The sequence below is a fragment of the Amblyomma americanum genome, chromosome 5, assembly GCF_052857255.1.
Source record: "Amblyomma americanum isolate KBUSLIRL-KWMA chromosome 5, ASM5285725v1, whole genome shotgun sequence".
NCBI classification, from domain to species: domain Eukaryota; kingdom Metazoa; phylum Arthropoda; class Arachnida; order Ixodida; family Ixodidae; genus Amblyomma; species Amblyomma americanum.
Window position 1 is genome coordinate 153,530,569 of NC_135501.1, and position 11,834 is coordinate 153,542,402.

At 44.8% G+C, this 11,834-nt stretch overlaps 1 long non-coding RNA gene across 1 annotated transcript; it reads left to right on the plus strand.

The window, feature by feature from the left end:
- The first annotated feature begins 3,781 nt into the window (after positions 1-3,781).
- On the plus strand, positions 3,782-10,553 carry LOC144135170 (uncharacterized). Its single transcript, XR_013315397.1, has 4 exons — positions 3,782-3,870; positions 5,924-5,961; positions 9,535-9,625; positions 10,473-10,553. It is a non-coding gene; the product is annotated as an uncharacterized LOC144135170 (long non-coding RNA).
- The last annotated feature ends 1,281 nt before the right edge of the window (positions 10,554-11,834 follow it).

Sequence of the window (11,834 nt, forward strand, 5' to 3'; positions counted from 1 at the left end):
GGAGCGCCATCTCTGGCAGAAAAACTGAAACTAGGGGTACCCACTTCACGCTTTCTCCTTTCGCTGCGCGATCTCGCTCTCTTCCCTGCACGTGCAGAGCTCTCGCGATGCATCTGGAGCGCTTCGCGACGTACCATCTACAGTACGCCTTCAAAAAGATTTTCAAGCTTGACAGCTGTTTTGGAATGCTATCCTGATTAAAGGCAAAAACCTCGTTAATCACGTGTAGCTTGAGGAGCAGACGATTGAGAATGATGAAACTCGAGTGAACAGGAAATGATTTGCACAAGTTAGAGATCATTTCGTTTACAACGTGTACCTCGAGGTATATCTGTCATTTTGTTGCGTGCTCAAAATGCTGAACATTCTATAAGCGCTGCGAAATAGAGCGGCGCAATCGATCGATGCTCTCCGTTGTCGAAAATGAAACGTATGTTAGTTGTTTTGATATGTCATCCTTGCAGATGTATTATTGTAATACCACCGAAACCCGTGGGAATGTGAGAGCCACGTATGCTTCATCCATTGGAAAGTCACCCAATGAGCTGTACGCGAGGGAGCTGAGATTTAAATACTGAAAGTCTAGGCGTGCTGCTCGCCTCATTATTTCGGTTCACACGCCGCGCTTGCAGTTGAGTTTTTTCTGAATATCGGCATTATAGACGTAAAACTTCCTGAGCGAGCGTGGTGTTCAGTGTGAGTGGGGCTCCTAGTAGGCACCTAGTAGGTGTCGCGTCGCCTACTAGGAGATGGCGTCTCTCGACCACATGATCAGCAAGCACCAAGAGCGCCTTGGCCCGCAGAAGACAATGGGAAATGCCCGTTTCCAGCAATCTGACGACTAGAAAGCCGCCCGCATATTTTTTGGTATGTGTGGGCATAGCACATAATTGGTCAGGAACTTTTCACGCGTCGTCGAGCCTTGAAATTTGATGACAGACAGACGTGCGATTAAATGAGACGCGCCACAAACGGAAGCCTTCAAGGAAGTTAAGTTACAGTCCCCTCTAATCCTTGGGCACTGACGAAGACGACGAAGACGTCAGATAAGAGAGAGAGAGAGAGTATAAACATTTATTGTGTAAAACAAGACCAGAGCAGATTGTGAGGGGGGGGGGGGTCCTCACTCTACGACTCCAGTAGCTTCCGCCGATGCTTTGGCATTGACGACTAGTGCCATCTGGTCTTCTAGTGCGCCGCTGGCCATCGTCGCCTCCTACTGCTCCAGAGCCACGTTGTGCTGCTTTAAGTGACTGGGTTTAGCTGTGAATTCCCGTGTAATGAGCGTGATAGCGGGAATGTCGCCACATGAGGGACATCTATCTGTGTATAATGCTGGGTGAATGCGGTGTGGGTGTTGGATATTGACGAAAGAGAGTTTTTATTGCGTCCTAGGTGGCAGTAGTCAGCTGGATGAAGTTACTTATGCGGCGGGGTGTAAAAAGACGCCGATTTACGCGGAGGTCTCTAGGCTTGTGGAAAAATGGCCTAAGAGTGGACAGATGGTAGAGTCCGTGTTGTAGGTCGACTCTTGGTAGGTATAATCTAAAGCTAGGCTAGCGGCCCTAATATTGCTGTCGTGACCTGAATGTGCTGGCACCCAGGAGGTTTACACGATGTTGGAGAGAATCTCTAGAGACGCAAGCAGCGCGTGTGCCTAGGTGCCATCTGCGTTTAGAGAATTGACGGGCTGAAAAAAACTGGCGGTTGTTTAGTTCTGGTTCAACCTAGAGTGACGCGATAGCTAAAGCTGGCTGAGTGGTACTTGGTCACGTGACCAACCACGTGACCAACAATGCGATCAGCCACGGCGCCGCGCCGCCGCTCCGTGGCGGCTGCTCTGCAGCTGCTCCGTACCACGTGACCAACCACGTGACAGCGTGGCGGTGCAGCCACAGTGTCGCGGCGCCGCCACGCTGAAGGCTCGAAATGCTACCGTAATGTAGATATCGCTATAAAACTCAATCGTGTATGCTAGCCATTCCCTGTCGAAGGCCGATGGTATTCCATGACTTCGTCTGGTATCGTTTAGGACGTCTCTGCCTAACTAATAAGCGTTGAATCTTTTCTACTGATTTGAGCTTTTTTCACAGAGAATTCAAGGTGGATGTGAACTGAAAATTTATGCAAGTTAAGCTGACATGAAAGCGAGTGGTCGTGAGGAAAATCTTTGCACAAATATTCGTTGTTCCATCGTATTCGAGGCGGGAAACTTTCATAGAAGAATTGCCGTGGGGAGGATATTTATGACATTGTGTTACGCATGACAGCCATCTTTTCCTTTTCACACGTAATATTAAAACAAAAAGCTAAGAAGTTTTATCACGCCGATCGAATTCTAATCAAACTTGAACCAAATTCTATTCACCTGCTGGCGGTAGTGCAACATAACTCCCATGTTTACTTCGCTGGGAGATAAGAGCCACAGAACGAGAGCCCCTAGGCAGATAGCAAAACGCGGCCCCAGAGCCTGCATAAAACGGTTGACCGAGTGTTGAAGACCTGTAACATCTCTATTCCCGTTGTGGTCTTTCGTTTCTTATTTTTTTTTATCACCGCGTGGCACTGTATATGCAGGCCCCTGGCAACCGCAAGGAGCGTCACAAGACCGCACTAATCCATGAGCAACCGGAAATTGCCGTTACAGCCATATTTTAACTCGTCAGAAACAACCGCTCTCTGAGCTGAACGTGTCCAGGACGTCGGTTTATTCGTTAATGTAATTCTGCGTCGTAATTTGCACGCATAAAACGGAGACTCGATAGGCAGATGCAGACGCACACGTCTAGTAATTTCGGATAACATTTTTGAAGATTTAGAATTGTACGATACTTTTACGGTAATATTGAAGGTAAATGTCCATTCTTCTGATAAGTAGCAAAATGTTTCTTTTAAAATGTTTCCATCGGTCACATCGAACAGTTAAATCTCCTATAGATTACCAATGGCGAACGCTTTTGACGATAGGAAAAACGTTAATAGCAAAAAAAAAGTCATGACTGCTGTCGGGTGATCTGCAGCTATGTTGATTTTTATAGTGAGATCTTACATTATACGAAAAAATTGCGTTCATAAATGGTTTCGTGTTAAAAATGCTTTTGTCCAGAATTGTTGGGTATGAATTTCGTTTTCGCCTCATTCGTCGCATTGCCATAAAAGCAATTTCGCTATGTTCACTCCATAAGCATCGTGGCTTATTACGCCCCATCAATGTAAATGTGTGTAAAGAGGTCTGAAAGTAAGCTCAATGTGCGCGGCAATGCAAGGAGAAAAATAAAATGAAGAGATATGCGTATTATATATATGTGTGTGTGCGTTAACATTCGTAACAAAATATTCAGAAAAAAACTGCAGTTCAACAATTCAAGAAAAGAACTTGTTTAAATTTATGGCCGATAATTTCGATCCGGTGCTGAGAACAACGAAAATGAGGGAATGAAGTTATACGAAGTGCCTGGAGTACATGTAATGTAACGTAATTAATCAGTCCTGCAAGTTTATGTCCGTTTTAACCAGACCAAAAGGCTTTTGTTCATAACATATAAAGGACACGCCCGCTCTTCACCAACCGCACTTAAACGTCTAAATACAAAGGTTGCGCCAGAAGGAACACAAATTCACGTGAAGAGTTTTGTACAGTAAGAAAAAGGAAGTGGTTGGTTGTTAAAGCACAGCTGTATGGCCAAACCTCGAAGCAGCGCTATCAAAAATATTTTACTGCCCAGAATCGTGCAATCTAATAGAATATAATCGGTGTTGGCTATCTCGGGCACAACGCCTTGCGTTCAGGGAAAAGAAGTTATCGCAAACTGTGCGCGATGTTCCCGTCAGCGGCTATGGTATGCTGCTTCTTGCTTTTCCTTGCTGCAAGTAAGGCGCAGAACAAGTCCCATAAGGTCGCACCGGCGTCAAGGTATTCCAGATGGCGAACACTGTGCCGATCTCATCGCTGGATTTAAATACACTTCAGATTCGCCATAGATGCTCGTGACTTTGACGTAGTCTGGTTTGTGGGGGTTTAATGTCCCAAAGTGACTCAGGCTATGAGAGACTCTTGGCGTGGTCTATATCAGCGTTTACGCTCTTCCCTAGTGTGTGGTGATGGGTTCACGTATTGCGCCGCTTTGTTTTTGTAGCGATAGCTGCATTACGGTAGAATTTCGAGCCTTCGGCGTGGCGGCGCCGCGACCCTGTGGCTGCGCCGTCACGCTGTCACGTGGTTGGTCACGTGGTGCGGAGCAGCTGCCGGCGGCGCGGTGCCGTGGCTAATCACGTGTATCGTAACGTGGTTGGTCACGTTACCAAGTTTCACTCAGCCAGCTGTAGCTAACGCGTCACTGCAGGTTTAACCAGAGCTAAACCAACACCAATTTTTGTTGTTATTTGTGCAGTCGCACTTAAGCATGTGGTACGCCAACCTGAAAGCTTGAAAAGAGAATCTTGTTTTTTTTTAATTTGATTCTATTTTAGCCCTTGTGGTTGCATTTGACAAGTTAATGTAATGAATACTATCTAGTTTTTGCGCCGCTACAATCCAAATCCATGTGTTTAGGCTCCTAAAAGTTATAGTGAGTTCTACCCGCCCTTTAGGCTTGTTGTTAGATATCAGACACTTCCTTGTGAAAATATTGTGTAGGTGAGTAAGGTATGTATTATATGTGGGCTTTAACGTCTAAAAGGTGGTCGCGAGATATGAGAGACGCCGCAGTGGAGGGCTGTTCATTAATTTTGATTACCTCTGATTCCTTAACATCCGCCCATATCGAGACGGCACCCTGATGTTTTTGCATCTCGGAGGCTTTTTGCGTATCCCCTGTCCAGTACCGCATCCCAGGAATTAGAGCATAGCATCAGAACTCTCCAGTCAGTAAGCCATCACGCCTGGGATTGTTTGCAATATGGTCCTTATCCTAACTGCATTGGCAAATACTGCCGCTGTGGGGAATGAACAAACGTTACGCTTTTTTTATCGAAAGGTCTTGAAGGGATGCTAGTCGATGGAGGGATTCATAAGTGTCTCAGATTCCGCTATGACGCATGGATGATAAGAATACAAGTGCGTTTAGCTAATATCTATCTATGTAGCATATGTGTTTAAACTACACAAAATCGCTTTAACGAGAAGGTGCGCAATATTTGACAGCTATACTTGTTATTTGAGCAATAGACTTGTGATATATGTAATCTTTTGCAGTTGGATAGTGTTCTCAGTGAGAATCTATTTGTAGGTGTTTTTCTGTAATCACGCCAATATTTATTACGGGCTGTTTCATGCCAGACTAATCTCCATCATGTAAAACTAAAAACAGCGATGAAATCGAAGTTCCATCATAAATGCATTTGAGCTGTAAACTGATGCGTTGCAGATTTCGTGGATTTCTGCCCGATCAGATTAGGCCTAATGATTGACAAAGAAGTGTAGGGGTTGAGACCATTATTAATGGGCCACGCTTGTTAAAACTATGCATCACACTAATGGCATCCTGTATTACGCATTTACATACTTCAATACTTAATCAAACTCTAGCACAGGACTTCAACTTTTCGAACAGAACAGATTCTACCTGGTTCACACGTCTCTCAACGCTTAATCACTCATTGAAAGTATATCTATTGCTTAGCGGGTCTAATTTGTTCAAAATACGCTCTTTTGCTTATAGCCATTATAGCTGTGAATGAGCAGTCCAGGTAGATTGCCTCAAATAAAAATTTTGATGCAATTTGTTCCGCTGTATCTTCAGTGTACGCCTGAAGTCTTTTATCGTGTGTTCACCGTGAGCATAAGAATTGCATGAGTTGCTCCCTCCTACCCCTCCCCTTTTCATTGTTCTCCTTCGTGGGTTAACTATATACCACCATAAGCTTTCCTCAGCAGATGGGTTATTCCTATTTGCAACCAATCTTTCTGTTTTTTTTCTTGCAGTTCTGGAATCAGTGGGATGCCCATCTGACAAACAAATGGTGCGGCGTGTCTTACATCGATTTTCTTTTTTTGGGTAGTGCTAGCACACCTGTACACTTCGAATGGCCGCTGCACTGTTGTCTTTATGTTCAAAGCGCTTAAATTTATTATAGCTGATAGCACTACTTGATGATAACTTTAGGGGAACAGAAAGAAAAACAAAACTCAGAATGACAAATGCAGAAGATAGTAAAAGGCAAACTGAGAGCTGGGTGGCATAATATGAAAATTTTGTTTGATTGTATGCTTGCTGAGTGTCAAAAGTTTATGTAAGCAAAAAGGTTTCTCCGCAAGCAATAATTGAGGAAGGCGAAGAAAAGCACTATATGATTATGCTTTCTCGATAATGTTTTGGGTTTGCTGAGATATTTCATAATTTTGCGCTCAGTACTCTTGCTCCGCGAACAGCGGGGCGTCATCCTGTGGTTCGTTCTGAGCCGTTCTGTTTTGATCAGCGCCACAGACTTTAATGAGGGCATTCGTTGTTAAATTAGATGCGTCGATGGCCACGTGACCGGGGAATGGTGAGCGTGCCTGGACGGCTTGCATGCTCGCGGAGGCCTAATGGCTCACTGTCACCTGACCGACGCTGCTCACGAGGTGCTGCGCGTGGACTGTTACGTGATGTCTCATGGCCACATCTTGGTCACGTCAGGTGTTGCACCATGATCGAACGCCACACAAGCAAAGAATACGGTTATACCAACTGCGTTGTGAAAGAAGTGGTATCGCACAATACTTTTATGAGAGTTACGAGGAAGTCAGTCATCCTAACGGTGTTTCAAACAATGCCGCACTGAAACAGGAGTGAATCGCCGAAGCCATCCTTCGCACGCATCACCAAACAAACGTCATCACCGTACACACGTACACAAAGCGCACTCTATAACTTCGCCACCATCACATCATACTCGCAGGATATATTCACTCCAAGCTGAGCAATACCATAAGCAGCACCTCAAATATGCACATCTTCCTGGGATCAATCGGCGGACACCAGGAGAGAGAAGGGAACGAACGGGCGGATGCTTTCGCTTGCGACAACTCTCTGAGCAAACTTTTCTTTATGCTTTAAGCTGAGGACCGAAAAAACGAATGATCCAAGCACCACAAGCACAGACAACAGGCCCTCGAAGAATGACGTCACTCCGGCCACCTTCTTATTCCTTCGCCCAACTCTGCGCGCCTCGAGCCTACATGCATCAGACAAGTGCAAACTACTTTCCGACCATGTGACTTCTAAAACCACCACTTATGTCAACACCGTGGCTTCCTCCGCTCCCGTTTGTCTGGAGTGAACCCTTTTAATACAGATACATATTTCTTCTGCCCATCGCCCCTCAGTAACCATAATACCTCCATCTGCCCACCTGCAGACGTCCTCCTGCAAAATGTTTAGCGCGTACACACCAACGCGACGAAAGTAACTTTTTTTCCAACACGAAAGGCAAGAAGGCAGTCAACCTCCGAAAAGTGCATGCTTGCATGCATTGCATGCTCTGACTGGTGTGTTGTCGCCGGGAAACTTGCCCAGAAGACTAACAGGGCAAACATGTGTTGATGAACACCGTTTGTCACTTGTTCTTGTTGCCGAACGCTGTAATACCAAACCAGCACTCGAGACACCTTTCCTGTTTTCCTACCGTTCGCGTGGTCTGACAAGATGTAGGGCAACAAGCTGGTTCGGCAGCATGCTGACATCTCGTTGGCGAACGTGGTTTGTACGTAGACACCGATGTTGCGTTTCCGCAGTCCAATACCGCATTGATTAAACTAATCTGCAATGGCGAGGTCCCCTGGTGGCTGTCCTCGCCTTGGGGTGGGGACAGGGAGAGGTGTTCGGCTGGCCGCCAATGACATCGAACTCAGCCTACACAATTTCCTCGTGTGAATTCCGCTTTAGGCGCAAGCATACCGCTCTATGACTACCGAGTGGAGGAACCGGCCTTCATTCAGTGCTTATTGCAGAAGGTTGCCCATCTATGGTTTCCTGCTGTAAATTGTCAAACATTTGAAATAAAAAGACCCGCCCCCCCTGCAATTTTGTGAAATTCCGCTCATAATGAGGGCAAGCTCCTGTTTACCGTACTCGCTAAAAATGGACACTCTCGCGTAGTGAAGCAAGCCATTGCGGATAAATACTAGGAGGAACTCAATGCAAGAAAAATGAGTGTAGCAGAGGCCAGGGATCTGCACTGCCTGAAAAGTTTCACCATGCCATTTTTGTTGCACACTGGGAAGCAATCCTTATTGGCAGCTAATGTATTGCTTCGGAAAACAAGCGTATACGTCTTCCTTGTGAAATACCGCGTCTCATAGCAACCTACTATGCATTTGCGTTCTAAAAGAAAGTACAAAAACTCTCACCTTTCCTTCTTCATTGCACTGTCGTAATCGGGCTACTTAAGTGACGAATATTGCTGCTCAGCCACGATGACTTACCTTCTTCTTTGAGTGCTTGAAATATTTCTCGCGTACTGTTTTTTATCATCGTGTGGTATTAACCACGCCTGCAAAAGAATATATTTTCTCTTTCCGGTAACGAGCGCAGACGGGTAGAAAGCAGGTGAAGGATTCTAGTGTTTTCTTTATTGGCCAAGCTATTTTTCTTGGGAAAATAAGAAAAGCGAACTCTTTAGAAACTATTCTTATGCATCATTTGCCGCTTTTTCTTGGGAAATATTCTGTTTATTATTTAATTATTAGTTGAATATTTGCTCAGTTTACTGATTTACTGATTATTTGAATACTTCAAAATGAGACGGGCACTCGAAAACGACCGCGGTCGAAACGACTTTGGCCGACACCCCCTGCTCTTTTTAAATGATTGAGAATTTTCTTGATAGGCCAACATTCTCGCGATAGCCCTGATTTACACGTTATTGCAGTCATTCGGATTGGGTTTAGGAGCACACAGTACGTTTGCTCGAGACAGCTCTTTAAATATGACGAAAAAATAAACGAGCCAATGGTTTGCACGTACGGTGGTAACGAACAAAAGATGCGCAAAGTAACACCGGAAAACTTCGCGGCAATGGGAGGAAATAAAGAAATGACAATGATTTCTGCAATACAGTGTGATTTATGGAATGCTATGATTTTCATGATCCCTTTGTAGCGGGATGGATTGAATGTGCGGCCTGCTCCAAAGTGCGCAGGCAAAAATTTAGCCAGGATGTTTTGATTTGAAGAGGGCGACAGAAGAAATAACGTAAAGAAAATGTGAGCTATCGTCTGCTTTCTGTTTAGCGAAAACAATAGTGCAGCACTCCATGATGTAAGTTGCCACTAGTCAAATTTATTTGGGTAATCAGCTTTGTCGCTCATACTAGAACAGCGGCTTTCGTTTCACTGTTTTAGATAGCGCACTCGAAAATGAAGTCCGCAAAATATATTTCCGGAATTTCAAGAAGGAAAAAACAAGTGGACGCGAAGAAATATACCAGCCTGATACTCACCGTACGCTTGCCTCTGAGAAATTACTTAAATGCGTATGCTTTTAAATACGTTTCGTCATTTAAACACAGTGAAGCGTTTTTAGGCACATATTAGGCTTTCTTTCTATCTTACAGTGCCCTCCTTATCCAAAAAGAGTTCGCACGGTTAAAAACGAGAAGCGAAACGACCGTGTGAGAAATAACGTCCGCACCCTTCGCCCTTCAGGTGTGAGATTTTATACTATACTTATTTTATTTACGCAAAGAGCGCAGAAAGATTCCGTGCTTTTTCTCGAAGAGTGTAGGCTCCCTGGCCGGATCATCTGGTTTTCTGGTGAAGCTTTTGCTGAAAGAAATGTAGAAGGAGTTAAAATTATTGAACTGCTGGTTTTTGCAGGAACTTCTAAATTTTTAATATGTGCATGAGGAATGAATGTTTTAAACAGAACAGGGCGCAGTCTGACAGGGACAACGAGGGAGACGCGACCAAGACGTCCCTGTCGACTGTCGCTGTTAAACTGCGCGCTGTTCTGTTTAAAATAGCTTACCAACTCACCAAAGAATCCGTTTTAAGGAATGAATATGTTTGAGCGTGTCCTGAAAACATATATTATAACAAATGCGCATTTTTAGGATACAGAAAATTTATGTTGCAGAAGATTCAGAGAAGACAGGATGGAGTTTCAAGACCTGCATATCTGAGAACTTGCTATTCGAAAATTAGCTGACGAACACTGTCAAAGGAAGCGATCATCAATGGGCGAGGTGTCTTGGGATTAATTTTATGCAAAAATGATATATACCTTTCCGTTCCTGCGAAAGCTCGCTCCGAAGTTTCAAGCTGAAAAAAGTTATGGCATTTTTGTACTGTGCCCACGCAGAGCTTGGTGGGACTCATCGACCGACTATGTAAAAGACTATAGTTCATCGGCAGCTATTTTGGCAGAGAAAGAAAGAGAGAGAAAGACGAACGGAAAGGCAGGGAGGTTAACTAGGCAGCGCCCGGTATGCTACCGTACACGTGGGCAGAATTCTAAGTGCCAGTATATTCTTTTAATTTCTTTCTTTTCTAGAGAGCCACCAAGACACAAAGAAAAAGAAACCTGCTTCGCAAACTTTGGTGCTGTGAAAAGTGCTTTGAAAAACTATGGGATCAACCACAGCGAGATGGATGCACATGTCATTGAGACTTTATCACAAAATAAACGCAAAAACGTGTTTTAAATCTAAGCAATAGCGCCTCCAAACACAAATATCACGAATGCAGGCAAAGCACTGAAGTTTGGTTGAAAAATACCTTTCTGAAAGTGGGTGCAACTTGCACATTGCATTTACGCTTGCAAGCGCCAGCTTTTATTTTGTACGTACGAGTTGTATAAGTCATTACTTTGTATAACTGCCTATACGTGACGTTGTGTAAATTGTTGGAGGATGTTCTTGCTTCACGACCTTGGGTAACATGGCCTCCGCATATCTCGATATTCGGAGGCACATTTCTTGGCCGAAGGCCAACAAACCAAACCCATTCTGCCTTATTTCACAGGTTAACAGTTTGTCAAACATGTATTTTACTCCCTTTACGGGCACAACTGTGGCAGAACAATGGCAGGCAGGATGTACACGACGGGAGAACCACAAACCTTACTTGCAACCAGAGTAGCGAAACACTTATTGTATTAACGCGATAGCGTTAGGGAGCTCGTGCCAAAGAAACTTAGGTTTTGCCGTCGTTGATCACGAGCTAAAAATTCACGAAATATTCCCAGAGAAGCAACCTAGGAGGCAAGTAGGCCACCTACATCACATAATTTTGTGGCGTCATCTCAATCTACCCCCAAATTTTGAGCAAACTGCACAATGTGGCAGGTGGCAGTTAAATTAGTGATTGTTCGCTGTACGTTATTCGGCAAGAGAAACATGGGTCTCACAAGGCCCACCGCTGGGAGCACCTGCCATCGCAGGGCAGTGGCGCTTCGCTTAACCGCTGCACCACTGCGCCCAGGAAGTGGTATGAGGACCCCCGGGGATCTACGAATGTGAAGTAGGGAATGAACAGTTATGCATATATTGACATTAACCCATTATGCTATCGCGTCATACGCTTAAGGCGGCGCTTCTGGCCCCTCCAATTCTCGCTTGATGTGATAAGATGTATTCAAGCCAAGAAAAAGCAAAATATGACAACATATAAGTCACTGGTTAGTACGGACAATTCAGAGAAACACTTTCCCCACGGCGGCGCTTCCGCTGCCGCTCAACTTCGCGAGTACGCATTTTATGCGTCAAAGCCCGTTAAGTAGGGTGGTGGCTCCTCTGGCGGTTCGGTCACGGCCATTGTTGCTTTATTCCGGGTGGTTCCTTGTGTCGCTCGTGATACTACCTAACATCTGCTTCGTTCATCTGGCGGCAATGTTCGCTTTGACAGGGAAGCTTTC